Source organism: Topomyia yanbarensis, chromosome 2, assembly GCF_030247195.1.
Source record: "Topomyia yanbarensis strain Yona2022 chromosome 2, ASM3024719v1, whole genome shotgun sequence".
Lineage (NCBI taxonomy): Eukaryota > Metazoa > Arthropoda > Insecta > Diptera > Culicidae > Topomyia > Topomyia yanbarensis.
This window is the reverse complement of record NC_080671.1, coordinates 294,292,899-294,306,518: the sequence shown is the minus strand read 5'-3', so window position 1 is coordinate 294,306,518 and position 13,620 is coordinate 294,292,899. Positions and strand designations below refer to the sequence as shown.

At 38.7% G+C, this 13,620-nt stretch overlaps 1 pseudogene; it reads left to right on the top strand.

Annotated features, from left to right (window-relative positions):
• Positions 1-3,723: 3,723 nt before the first annotated feature.
• Positions 3,724-8,864, top strand: LOC131680454 (uncharacterized; annotated as a pseudogene).
• The last annotated feature ends 4,756 nt before the right edge of the window (positions 8,865-13,620 follow it).

Below are 13,620 nucleotides of genomic sequence, written 5' to 3'. Positions count from 1 at the left end.
TTCCCTAGTCTATCGGGTTTAAGTGTCTGTGCTGAAAACTTTGCACGTATTTAAAACACAGTTCTAAACGTATTTTAAAATCAGCAACAAATAGAACGGCGTCGTATAACAGTAAATTTTAAAACGAAACTGTTCAAAATTATAAAACAAAATGCTTTGCTGGGGATGTGAATGTTTCAGTTCCAGTTCTACTTTGAAACTTCTATACAAAATAAAACGCTCCTGAACATGCCCTTAACTTTTGTAGTGTTTTCTTCTTCAGAAAAATCCAACTTTTAAAACTAAGAACCTACGCTAAAATAGAATTATCCATCGTGTGTTGAAATCTGCTATCTCAATACTGGTAGTGTATTTCGCTGCTGTAAAAACCGTCATCCTGATTCAGAAAATGAAAAATGAGCTTCAAATTAAGAAAATACGCGTAGAGTCATTAAAAAGTGTATATTTGTTATATTTTTTGTCTTACCAGGAATGCAATGTTTTTTAACATGAACAAAAATAACTAAAAACCATTTATTTTATAGGTGAAGAGCAGTTAAGCGCGAGGGATTGGCTTAAGTATGGAAGATCGCCCATCGACATGGTACGTCAGAAATGGGAAGAATGCTACGAGTTGCGAAAAATGGATATAGAGAACGAAAAACACCTCGCAGGGATATTTAATCTCTACCCAATATTAAAGGATCCAAAGGCAGAATTTCTTGTAAACAATTCTTGGCTCAGATGATGTATAATTTAACCTTAACCTTGTATACCCCACAGATCCAGCTAGATTTTGAAAAGATGCACCCCGGAGCAACCAGTAATTTTTATGCTCGATTTCCATTACTGCACCAAAAGTTGGAAAAATTGGTTCAATCTGCAGTATCGAAGGACAAGGCGTATTTATCATTATTCGAGGAATACAAAACTGCGGCAGACGGACACAAAAAAGATTTTTTACTTTGTATGCTGTTGCCAGTGATTATCCAAACTAATTATCGCGTAAAGGGTAACTGGAAGCCCTCCATCAAAGAAACTCAGGATAGCTTCGTCTTGGAAGTTCAAGTAGGTTGCAATTTTTTCTTAATCTGCAACAATTTTAACATTTAAATATGTACAGAAGTCAATGGATATCTCCTATCAAAAGTCTTAATATTTTATTAGCGGTTTTACAGTAACGTCTTTAGGAGCGACCCCTTAAACCTATCCATCTGTTCTGCCCTTCATCTTTTCCTTATGCTCTATTGGATTTCCTATCTACTTGCGATTATTGAGCATTACATGAAAATGTACCTGACTTTTCTGACAGCTCAGAGAGCTTGTTTACATGGACTTAGAAAATTTTTGGTGTCACCCAGTACAAGAAACTCGGTTCGAATTCTAACACCATGTAAACAAGCTCGCTGAACTGTCATTTTTTCGAGTATTTTTACTCATATGACGTCATCTTGCAATGTCCCGTTGGCTCTATACACAGTGCAGTCTTAGAGCATGTTCAGGAGTGTTTCAGTTCTAGATTCATAATTTTGACAGTTCTATTATATAAAACTGAAAATTTTAAAACTAGAACTTGCTGTCCCCAGCAGCAGTTGTAGCGGATGTTCTATTCAGTTTATAAATCATGTCTCGCCATTCCTTCAGCGTTTACTCTGCATTCAAATTTATTTTTCCCCCAGTCTATCGGGTCTAAGTGTCTGTGCTGAAAACTTTTCATGTACGTAAAACACAGTTCTAAACGTTTTAAAATCAGCAACAAATAGAACGGAGTCGTATAACAGTTATAAATTTTGAAACAAAACTGTTCGAAATTATAAAACAAAACGCTCTGCTGGGGAAATAGATACAGAACACTAGATAAGGATTGTCGCTGGTGTTCCCATTGTTTTTGCCTCGGAACATGTTTGTTTTGCTTTCGGTATATATCTGTCAAGTTATCGAAAGTCTCTCTAGTAAAAGTCTTTGGTCCGCACTTTTGGTACACGCAGAAAAATATGGCCTGCTTGTAACCACAAACCGTTTAGTTGAACTTCGAATTAGTAAAATGCATAGTTTGTCTTTCTTCAATTCTGTCTCGTTTATTCTGCTGTGATTTTTATACATTCAAGATCGAAAACGTCCAATGCATAAAATTTACAGCAGAATAAACGAGAGGCAAGCAGAAAAATTACGTGATATCTGCTATGAAACAAATTTCTATGTGGCATACTATTAAAATTTCATTAGTTTTCACATGATATCTATGCGTGACAGATAATTTTTATGTGCTACTACAAGTTGCAAAAAAATATGTGTGAAATCAATATATTCAATATAACGAATTTTCTCGATGTACATTTTCGACTGTTACTGTTATGAAATGGAAGAGTTTGTATATACCGCACAAGGAAATGAAAATTGATTAAAATTCAGTATAGATTTAGACAATTTGTACATTCTAATTAGTGAAAATACATCAACCAGGAATGGCCATTGTTTTGCTGGCTAAAAGAAACAAAAATGATTAGTCGCTATGAAACAACGATAGAGGATTATTTTTTTTGCTTTTTTTTATTTGGCCCATTTGACAGGTATATCCCGGAATCAAAACAATGATGGTCCAACCACTGATGCCAGCGACAATCCTAATCTAGTGTTCTGTATCTACTGCTGGGGATGTGAATGTTTCAGTTCCAGTTCTACTTTGAAACTCCTATACAAAATAAAACGCTCCTGAACATGCCCTTACTGGGTTATAGAACTATGCTGCATATAACGGCAAGTTAGTCCCATGTGGATAGAGAACTCCATGGAACATGAGACTGATATGCGTAGGCTTGCCACCCCTCCGGGTTTGACCCGGAGACTCCGAATTTCGAGGACGATCTCCGGGCCTCCGGGTTTTACATCAATTTCTCCGGATTTGGTGGAAACAAGCATAATTTCATTTTTTTTTAATTTATTGATTCTTTACATAATATTTAAAACTACTATGACAAATTTGTTCTAATCCAACTGACTAGGTCAACATCAAATGAGTTATTCCAGTGTTGTTGCTACTCCTGCTGCGACCTTTAACTGTTGGCTAGGGAGGTGAGTTTTGCCCCTTTGTTGCGACCTCTGGTGATGAATAATCGACACCACATAGTGCTTCCCATGTGATGCCGCAGCCCTTGCCTCCTTTGCTCTCCTTTTCCTGTTAGTTATGGAGGAGAGCGAACTGCCGCTCTACGCATAATTGTCCCATGTGCATAGGAAATTCCATAGCACATGGGACTGTTATACGTATAGCGGTAGTGAACTACTACACCAGATTAAACCGACAAAACCGTTACAAAGCTTTACTTTAACGTAGTAATAAAAAGCGATTAAAGTGCTCTAAAATATCGAGCAATCGCTTTGATTTCAATTTCTGCCTAGTTCCACTCAAAATTCACCACTCTCCAGATCAGTGAAAATCTCCGGGTCAAAGTATCTCCAGAGGTGGCAACCCTAGATATGCGATTATGGCAGTACGGGCTGCCAACGTATTACAAAATGAACAATATTTCTTATTGTGCACAGCGACGGTTGTTTCGGTGTGATGTTGTTATCTTTACTGACTGAGGATGCAAATTACAATCTATTAACAACGCAATTTGGCATGTCTGAATATTTGCTATTATTTCATTTTCATTTTGCAGCGATTGGTGGAGCAATGAGAGCGCTAGTCAGTCCAAAGCCAGGGGTAATGGCTGAATGGTCCATGCAGACCAGAAAAGCGCCATGGGAGAGGATCAGGATATGGGTTGGGGTATGGTTAAGGAATTGATGTATGCTGGACGAATAATTGCGCTGCAGGAAGTGATGTAAAGAGTGAATTGAACAGCAGTGCTGTGGGCTGTTCAGAATATATATCTCCAAAAGGTTGGATATGAAAACACATGATTATATGATATCAATTTATATGTGCTAAATAGTTCACTTTATCCCGTGTTGTTATCAAGTATCGCGAGCGTAGGTGTGCGTGGATTATCGAAAGGCTCAAGCGTTTGTTTGTTCATGTGTTTGTCGAGTGTGCCAGCACGTATGTGACTTCGCGTATATAAATTCGATTTTATAACTGTGTGGCTATTTCATATTCGCGTGTGTTCTTGAATGATCGCGCGGACCGTGAATCTGATGCCATGGAACGTGTTATCTAGTGAAAATGTCAGTTTTTGATTGGTCCAACTGAAGGCATGAGTCTAGGCTCCTAGGACCGAGAAAAGAGTCTTCCGGACGCGACCGATTCATGATCGCGTAAGCAGTGGGTAAATGCTTGAGACCGAGCTTGTGAATTTATAGGTGCTAAAACGTTCACGTAATTACCTAGGTGTTTTACTGTTTGCAAGACCGCGGGCGTAAGTATGTGTGGATGATTGCAGCTGCATGCATGTGCGCGTTTGTGACCAGGTTTGTGTTATCGCAAAGGCCACAAGTTTTTGTACGTTTAAAATGGGAAAGATTGTGAGTGTATATGAGATAATGTGCAATTGATTGTGTTAGTGAGTGTTAGTATGAATCTATTTTAATATCTATAGAAGGAAACATAACATGCCTAATAAAGAAAAAATATGCAAAAAGATTAATTAGAAGTGCAAAAATCAGACATTATTTTTGGTAAGAATGAGTAGAGGAAAAGCAAACTAATAGAAGTATAACAAAAACAGACTAATGGTGTAAAAAAAGAAGACATGTAACATGCAATCAAACTACTTGAACTCGTCCAAATGCCAGCAAATGATGTTTATATAAAATTAACGACAATTACATTTTGTTAGAATTTTATCATGTTATGCTGACCGGGAATGGATAATTCACGTGCGTCGGTAAATTAATTGTACCTTAATTTATCCAATCCGATCTTCCCGAGTGAATTGTATCTAATGCACAAATTGGACCCAATATTTTATCACATACGCCATTTCTGCATCCATTCCCTGAATCAGCTGTCACAAATACTCTGACGAACACATGCACAGATAGATATACGACCAGCACATAACCATTGTACACTAGCACTAAAAACTACAATTATTACAAAACGACCACTAATAGGTTTCTACTTTTACATTTATTTAATTAGCATGTGAAACAATGACCAAGTCAACCGATAAATCTACACATAATGATCTACAATGCGAGTCATGTCCACTATCACTACCATTAAACTGCGGAACAATGTATGGAAACACGGCCCACAGCATAAGTCAATCCACGTCGACCCGCCAATCGACCATACCAGCGCGCACAGGCTTGTGGTTGATCGTTAGTTAGGGCTGGTGCAGAGTATGAAAAAACACAAAACATACAAAGGCCTATAGGCCCTCTCGGTCTCCTCGATGCACCACTGTCCAGGTGTAATGCAATAACCATCTTAAAGCAATTGTCTGTCAGAGGTTCTTTAGTACTGATGCACGCAATATCGTTGTATCATATTTTTAATTCCAAAACTCACTCCTATTGATATTGCAAAGTGTTGAATTTATCGAAACACGAATAATGCTTATTATTATAGTGGAATACCTTAGCAATAATCGCAAGTTCGGGAAAGATGCTTCTTTTATTTACACGAAAATATAACTATAAACGTATATCATGCCTGGAGTGCGTCTAAATATATGGGATACAAAAACTATAAATATATTTCCGTATGTTAATCGGACTTATTTCAGTCAATGTCTTGCAATTTTGTTAATTTGTTCATTCAAACAATGTGACTGCTAAAGTAGAAAAAAGGTATTTTGTTGTTAATGTATTATATTGTCAATTCTTTTCCCATAAACTAAGAAGTAAGTACTTTTTTTATTTGAATTATTTTTTTGTAAATTATTTATAAAATTAGTTTACTTTGTTTTTCAGATAATTTAAACCCTGTAAACTGCAATAGTATGTTAATTGCGGTGTTATGTCAACAAATTGCTAAGTTTGAATTTCGTAAAAGTGCATTTCAGTATTTTCTAATGAATTTCATGAAGCTAACTAATCGATATTTGTTTTTCATGTAGCGCAAATATAGACCATTATGAGTCATAGAGAACTAGTATGTTTCCTCTGCAATCGAAGATTTCCCGGAACGAAAGTATTAATGAAACATTTATCAAATGTCAGATCTCACAATTTGAATCAGCACAGCATATTCAAATGCGCCCAGGAAAATTGTGGAAGACAATATACGAACAGTAGAAGTTTTGTACGCCACATGGAAAAAGAACATTCTCAAAACGAACCAGAGGATTGGAGATCTAAAAAGATACACGTTACACAAACAAACATTGTAATGACTTCAGATATCAGGTATCACAACAATAATTTTGTTTTAACCGATCGTATTATTTTTTCCCACCCTTGTTTATATTACTACAAACACGTCGAGCTGATATACTTTATGTAAAGATTTTCCATCATTGTTTTATTTTCCAGAATTATTGATGCTCCCGGCAAAAGTACTGACATATTCGATTTGGATCAGCTATCAACGTCACATGGCACTACTACTTTAGAGCAAAATGATAGTGATTTCTGGAAGGATTTAAGGCATCATGTTGAAGACAATACATTAACTTCAATACAGCAGACAGGAATAGCATTCGCCACATATTTGCATAGTTTGCCCAATTACAACCGTGCTATGGTCTTTGAAATTATCTCTTCATTAAAAATAATGGTGTTAGAACCACTTATGTCGATTGTCTGTGATGCAATTAAGCCAGCAATTCCAGATGCAGAAAAAGCCAACGTTTTAAACCACATAATGAAGGTCACTCAAGCATTCGATATGGTAGATACCGAACATAAATTTGTAAAACTTTTGAAGGAGAATTGTAATTTCAAAATGCCAATTCTTGATCATGTAACCAGTGAACTTAATCCCATGGAATTAGAAGATGTCGTAGAAATGGTGGAAAAATCAAAATCCAACGTGTACATCGGATTAGAAAATCTTTTCACCAATTTTTTTGCTGTTGAGGCGAATATCGAAGCGTTATTGAACAGTTATGAAAAGCTTACTACTTCATCAGAAGATGTGAATGACAACTTTGTTAAAGGCAAATTCTGGAAGCAAAAAGTTGAAAACAGACCTGATGATGTGTGTATTCCATATTTCATTTTCGCAGATTCTTTCGAAATCAATAATCCGTTGGGCTCAAAAGCTGGTAAACAAGCGCTGACTGGATTTTATTTAAATTTTCCCAGTTTACCACGACACAATCGAAAATCGAAAACATGTTCCTACTCCAATTTGTATATTCAGCGGTAGAAAAATCCCACTCGAACGAAGAAGTATTGCATACTTTAATTCAAGAAATCACACATTTGGAGAAAACACCTGTAAGAATACCTTTAAAAGGCAAAGATTGTAATATATTTTTTTTATTTGGAGGATTACGAGGAGATAATTTGGGTTTAAATTCTCTTTTGGACTACAGTAAATCATTTGTTGCAAACTATCCATGCAGAATTTGCTCGATGCATCTTGACAACATTCGGAAATGCACAGAAGACGATCCTACACTCTACCGCACTGAGGAATCGTACAATTTAGCACTTGAAAATGGTAGCTTCTCAGAAACAGGAATCCGAACAAAATCAGTTTTCAACACTATCCCTAACTTTCATATTACGGACCTGAAGATCGTAGATTGTATGCACGACTTTTATGAAGGATTCGCTCATGATGCCTTGACCTGCTGTATTCTACATTTTATTTCAAAAGGATATTTGTCATTATACATACTAAATCAACGAATCCAACGGTACGATTATGATATCAACCAGCGGAAAAATATTCCTCCAGAAATAAAGCCGGAGCATTTAGAATCCTCGAAGTTTAAGATGTCTGCAGGGCAAATGAAATGTTTCGTGGACAATATTACATTAATGATAGGCGACTTAGTGCCAGCTAAACAAGAGTGGATATTTCTAGTCAACGTTACCAAAATTAGCACATGTATCATGAAGCCATCGTTTTCATCACCAGAAATCAAAGAGTTGAAAGATCTTGTAAATTACACCTTACATCAGTACAAAACATTATTTGACAAGCATCTTAAACCCAAAGCTCATTTTCTAACGCATTATCCTCTTGCTATCGAATGGACGGGTCCGATACGGTTTACATCCACGTTTATTCCAGAAATGAAACATAAATATTTTAAAAAAATTGCAGCAATTACAGCATCGAGAAAAAACATTGCACTCACTTTAGCTATTAAGGATCAATTCATGATGGCGTATAACGTATTCACAAATAAACAGAATTTTGCAGCATTACAATTAGAAGAAGGAACTGGAATTTTCATCAAACTGAATTGCATACCCATTCCGCATGGATTAATTTCTGATGATGTTAATGCAATTGTTCAAGTACTCAACTATGTAATGCTAGGAAAAACTAAAATTAAACCCGGAACAATTTTAATTAATAAGGCACAAGACCGCTTTTTTAGAAATGTTCGCCATATAATTAAGTGTAATAATATAATAACTTTTGTTTGCCACATTTATCAAAACTACGAGTTTGATGAGCACTTCGATGCATATGTACTAGATATACAAGATTATGACGTCGTCAGATGCAGCATTCAAGACATCACACATTCTCCGTCTCATCTACATCATTTATCAGACGGCCGAATTGCGATTCGCCTTCAATACTAATCAAAACTAATTAATTACTAATTAGCATTAGTTATATACTGTGTTAAATTTACAATAAAATGAAATTAATTAAAAATAGTTCAAATATATTTCAATATAAGGAATTTTGAATAAAAAGAGCTTTTATGTAATTAATGTCCTAAGTTATGCTCCAATATAATTATTACTAGCATTTGCTGCTTTGCTTAACTTATTTTCTCTTTTCGTTTATAGACTGCAGGTGACATTCAAAAACGAATTGAAGAACGTTTGGAATTCCTTCGAAAAAAGTTCGGCAACGTTTGTCTGCAACCACAAATTGTTGCGGTAGGGGCATCAAGGGCAAACATAGGACTGTTTGTTATTTTTGGTGGAGCAGAGTACCCGGCAAAGAATATACTGCATGCTGTATGTATGTGTATGCATATAACATATATGCTACACCTACAGTACACCCCCGATTGCAAACCTTTGTGGATGTTTATCCAAACATATCTATTCAAAATTACTGCATCGATAATCGAGTTGCCAAAAAGCACACGTGATTTATTACAATCAATTGACAAGGATACTTGTTAAACATTTCAATACTATTATTCATTTTTTATCGTTTTTATGTTTTATAATATAAAATAATCTTTTTCATCAAATTGTCATACGTTAATTTAGTTGTCGTTGAGAAATACCATAAATAGTTTGTACCCTCAATCATGAATCATTAATCATAACTCATGATCAAGATTTCCAGTTAACTGGAGCTCGAATCATGGTTTCAGCACGTATGATTCATGATTTTAAGTCAACTGAAAAATAGTAACGCCTAGATAGCGTTACGGAAAAAATAGCTCATGGCATCATGCATTTTATTCATGGTGTATTTTCATAACAAGAAAATATACTATGCTCATGAAATCATGAGTCAATTTTCCTGTTTCGAGGAAACGATTTGTTCCCGTGTAGTGAGCTATATTTGCACAATGATGCACTATAAAGCGCACTACTTTCGTAGCCAATAAATGGCATAGAACAGAAGACAAATCTAATGTTGCTGAACAAATCTTCTGAGTTTCAACGGCAGCGACAACGTCGCTGCACACAGGCGGACCGGAGCGCGCCCGAAAATTGAAAGTTAAACTAAACCCAAACAAATGTACATCTTGTGTACATCGTCTGTACAAATTGACCCATCACATTTGCATATATTTGTATACTGCGGTAAAGTTTAAACTCGAGCGACAGAGTGCGCAGCGCAGGATAAACTTAACACGCAGAAAGGAAATGGATGCATGTGGAACCAGCGCGTATGCAGACACTGATTCCTACTGATATTTCCAACCATACATTTCAATCATTCGGTTTCGAGATTGCTCACGAAGATTTGGATCAGTTTTACGAACGAACATAGTCGCACCCGATCGTGTTCGGCGGCACTCATTAACTTACTGCATCGGTAATCGGGATCGTGTTAAAAAATTTTACGATTTCCGATTCTCTCTCTCTTCGCAATCGCATGCTGTGTGATGGGGAACGAACTGTGTGGATCTGTATTTTTTTAGCGAGAGCGTGAGAGCACGACGATATATAACGAAACAAAGTCGTACACGCTCAGGGCGATGAGCGAATTTTCCTCATCTTGGTGTGAGGTCATAGGAAACATTCATTGGTTTCGAAGGTCTTGAACGAGTGGTGATTGCAATTACAATCGGTAGGTTGTCACTACCGTGGGGATCAGATATTACCTTCCACTTGCAATCTAACCGTAGTGATGTCGAGCATAGAGATATGTCCAGTGCTGTAGTTGTGGTTAGTCACGGTTAGTCGGCGACTAACCAGCTCCTGGAACCGAAAAAAAAAATTTGAGCCAAAAAAAAATTCCGTTGGCCTTATCATTCTGGAAGTCAAATTTAATGATCCATATGCTCGTAAAAAACATCCAGATAATTGGAATTTTGTGAATCTATTCAAGCTCGTAGGGTATTGTCAAGCTCCCTGCCGCGCTAGTATGATATTTTCATAACTCACATAGTGATCCCAGACTTTATGGGGCACTGGTATGATATGCTCATAGCTCGCAGGATACTCTCAGATACTTGAAAGCACTAGTATGATATTCCCACACCTTGCAGAGCATTTCAACATTAGTTTGATACTTACAAGACACGCAAGGCGCTCTTAGATTCTCTCGGACGATAGTCTGATGTTCCATCGCTCGCAGGGCGCTTCCACACTCTCTGGGGCGCCAATAAGATATTTGCAAAACCCGTAGGACGCTAGTATGATATTCCGATATCTCGCAGGGTGCTCTCAGACTCGCAGGGGAACTAGTTTGTCATTTTGAAAGCTCGCAGGGCGCTTCGAGACCCTATGGGGCGCTATTGTGCTATCCACATAGCATGAAGAGCGCTTCCACACTCGCTGGGGTGCTATTATGATATTCTCATAGCTCGCTGGGCGCTATCAGTCTCTCCAGGGCGCTAGTATGACTCTATGGGCGCAAGTATGGTATTCACATAGCTCGCAGGGCGCTCTCAGATTCTCTCGGGCGCCAGCATAACATACCCATAGCACGCTGGGCGCTCTCAAACTCTCTAGGGTAGCCTTATATTCTCATCGCTCGCTGGGTGCTCTCAGATTCTCTCTGGCGCCAGTATGATATTTCCATAGCTCGCAGGGCGCTAATCTGACATTCCCACAGTTCGTAGGGCGCTCTCAGATTCTCTGGGGTACCAGTATGATATTCCCATAGCTCGGAGAATGCTTCCATACTCGCTAGGGCCCCAGTATGATATATAATATCATAGATCACCAGGCGCTATCAAGCTCTTCAGGGCGCTAGTATGATATTCACAGAGCTCGCAGGGCGCTCTCAAACTCTCTAGGATATTATGAAACTCTCATCGTCCGCAGGGCGCTCTCAGATTCGCTTTGGCGCCGGTATTATATTCCCATAGCTCGCTTTCGGACTCTCTGGGGCGCTAGTATGGTACTCCCATAGCTCGGAGAGCGCCTCCTTGGTCGTTGGGGCGCTAGTATAATATTCTCATAGCTCGCAGGACGATCTCAAGCTTTCTAGGGCGCTAGTATGACTATGGGGTGCAAATAAAATATTAACATAGCTCGCGAGGCGCTCTCAAATTCTCTCGAGCGCCAGCATGATATTCCCATAGCTCGCAGGGCGCTCTCAAACTCTGTAGGGTAGTCTGATATTCTCATAGTTCACTCTCAGATTCTCTGGGGCGCCAGTATGATATTTCCATAGCTCGCCGGGCACTTTAAAACTCACATTGGCACTAGTCTGATATTCCCATAACCCGCAGTACGCTCCGAGACCCTATGGGGTGCTATTGTGATATCCACATAGCTTGGAGAGCGCTTCCACGCTGGGGTGTTATAATGATATTCTCATAGCACAGCATAGATTCTCTCGAGCGCCAGCACAACATTCCCATAGCACGCTGGGCGCTCTCAAACTCTCTAGGGTAGCCTTATATTCTCATCGCTCGCATGGCGCTCTCAGATTCTCTCTGGTGCCAGTATAATATTTCCATAGCTCGCAGGGCGCTCCCAAACTCGCTAGGGTGCTAATCTGACATTCCCATAGTTCGTAGGGCGCTCTCAGATTCTCTGGGGTACCAGTATCATATTCCCATAGTTCGAAGAGTGCTTCCATGCTCGCTAGGGCCCCAGTATAATATGTAGTATCATAGCTCACAGGGCGCTCTCAAGCTCTTCAGGGCGCTAGTATGATATTCACAAAACTCTTTAGCTTACTAGTCTGATGTTCTCTTAGTTTGCCGGGCGATTACAAATTCTCTGGGGCGCTTGTCTAATATTCTCATAGATTGCAGGGCGCTCCTAGATTCTCTCGAGCGCTTTTACGATATTCACATAGTTCGCAGGGCACTCTCAAACTCGCTAGGGCGCTAATCTAATATTCTCATAGTTCGTAGGGCGCTCTAAGATTCTCTGGAGCGCTAGTATAATATTCCCATAGCTCGGAGAGCGCTTCTGCACTCGTTGGGGTGCTTCTCACAGCTCATAGGGCGCCAATATGACTCTATGGGGCGCCAGAATGATATTCACATTGCTCGCAGGGCGCTCTCAGAGTATCTCGGGCATCAGTTTGATATTCGCATAGGTTGCAGGGCTGTCTTTAACTCTCTAAGGCGCAAGTCCGATATTCTCATAGTTCGCACGGCGCTCCGAGACTCTATGGAGCGCTAGAATGATATTCACATAGCTCGCAGCCAGCATATCATGGCGCTTTCAGATTCTCTCGAGCGCCAGCATGATGTTCCTCGCAGGGCGCTCTCAAATTATCTAGGATATTTTGAAACTATCATCGTCCGCAGGGCGCCCACAGACTCTCTCTGGTGGCAGTATGATATCCCCATAGCTCGCAGGGCGCTTCCAACCTCTTTGGGGCGGTAGTCCGATATTTTCATAGTTCGCAGGGTGCTCATAGATTCATTAGGGCGTTAGTCTGATATTTCTAGAGTTCGCAGGGCGCTCTCGGATTCTCTGGGGCGCCAGTACGATATTCCCATAGCTCGCATGGCGCTCTCAAACTCTCTAGGGCGCTAATGTGATGTTCTCTTATTTATTTATTTATTCACTTAACATTTGCCATTGAGCTTAAAGCTCTAAGTGGCTGACTAGTTTTAATTTGCAAACTATACTTTTTTATCGTTGTAAGTTAGGAAATTTCATCTAAATAATTTATAAAAATATTAATTATGACATAAAAATGACAATATTATCCAAATTATTAATTAAAATTTAAATTAAAATTATTATAGAGACAAAGTTAAAAGCGCTAATTGAAGCCTAAGAAAAAAACGTTTAGTTGTTCAGAGAGCTTTTGCTGATTCAATCGATGTTTGAATTTAGTTACAGCAAGTTCCTTTAATTCATCTTGAAGATTGTTGTAGAGTGCAGTTGCTTTGTAGAGGACTGCGTTCTGCCCATATCTCCGAGTATTGCTTCTCCAAGTAACTAGGC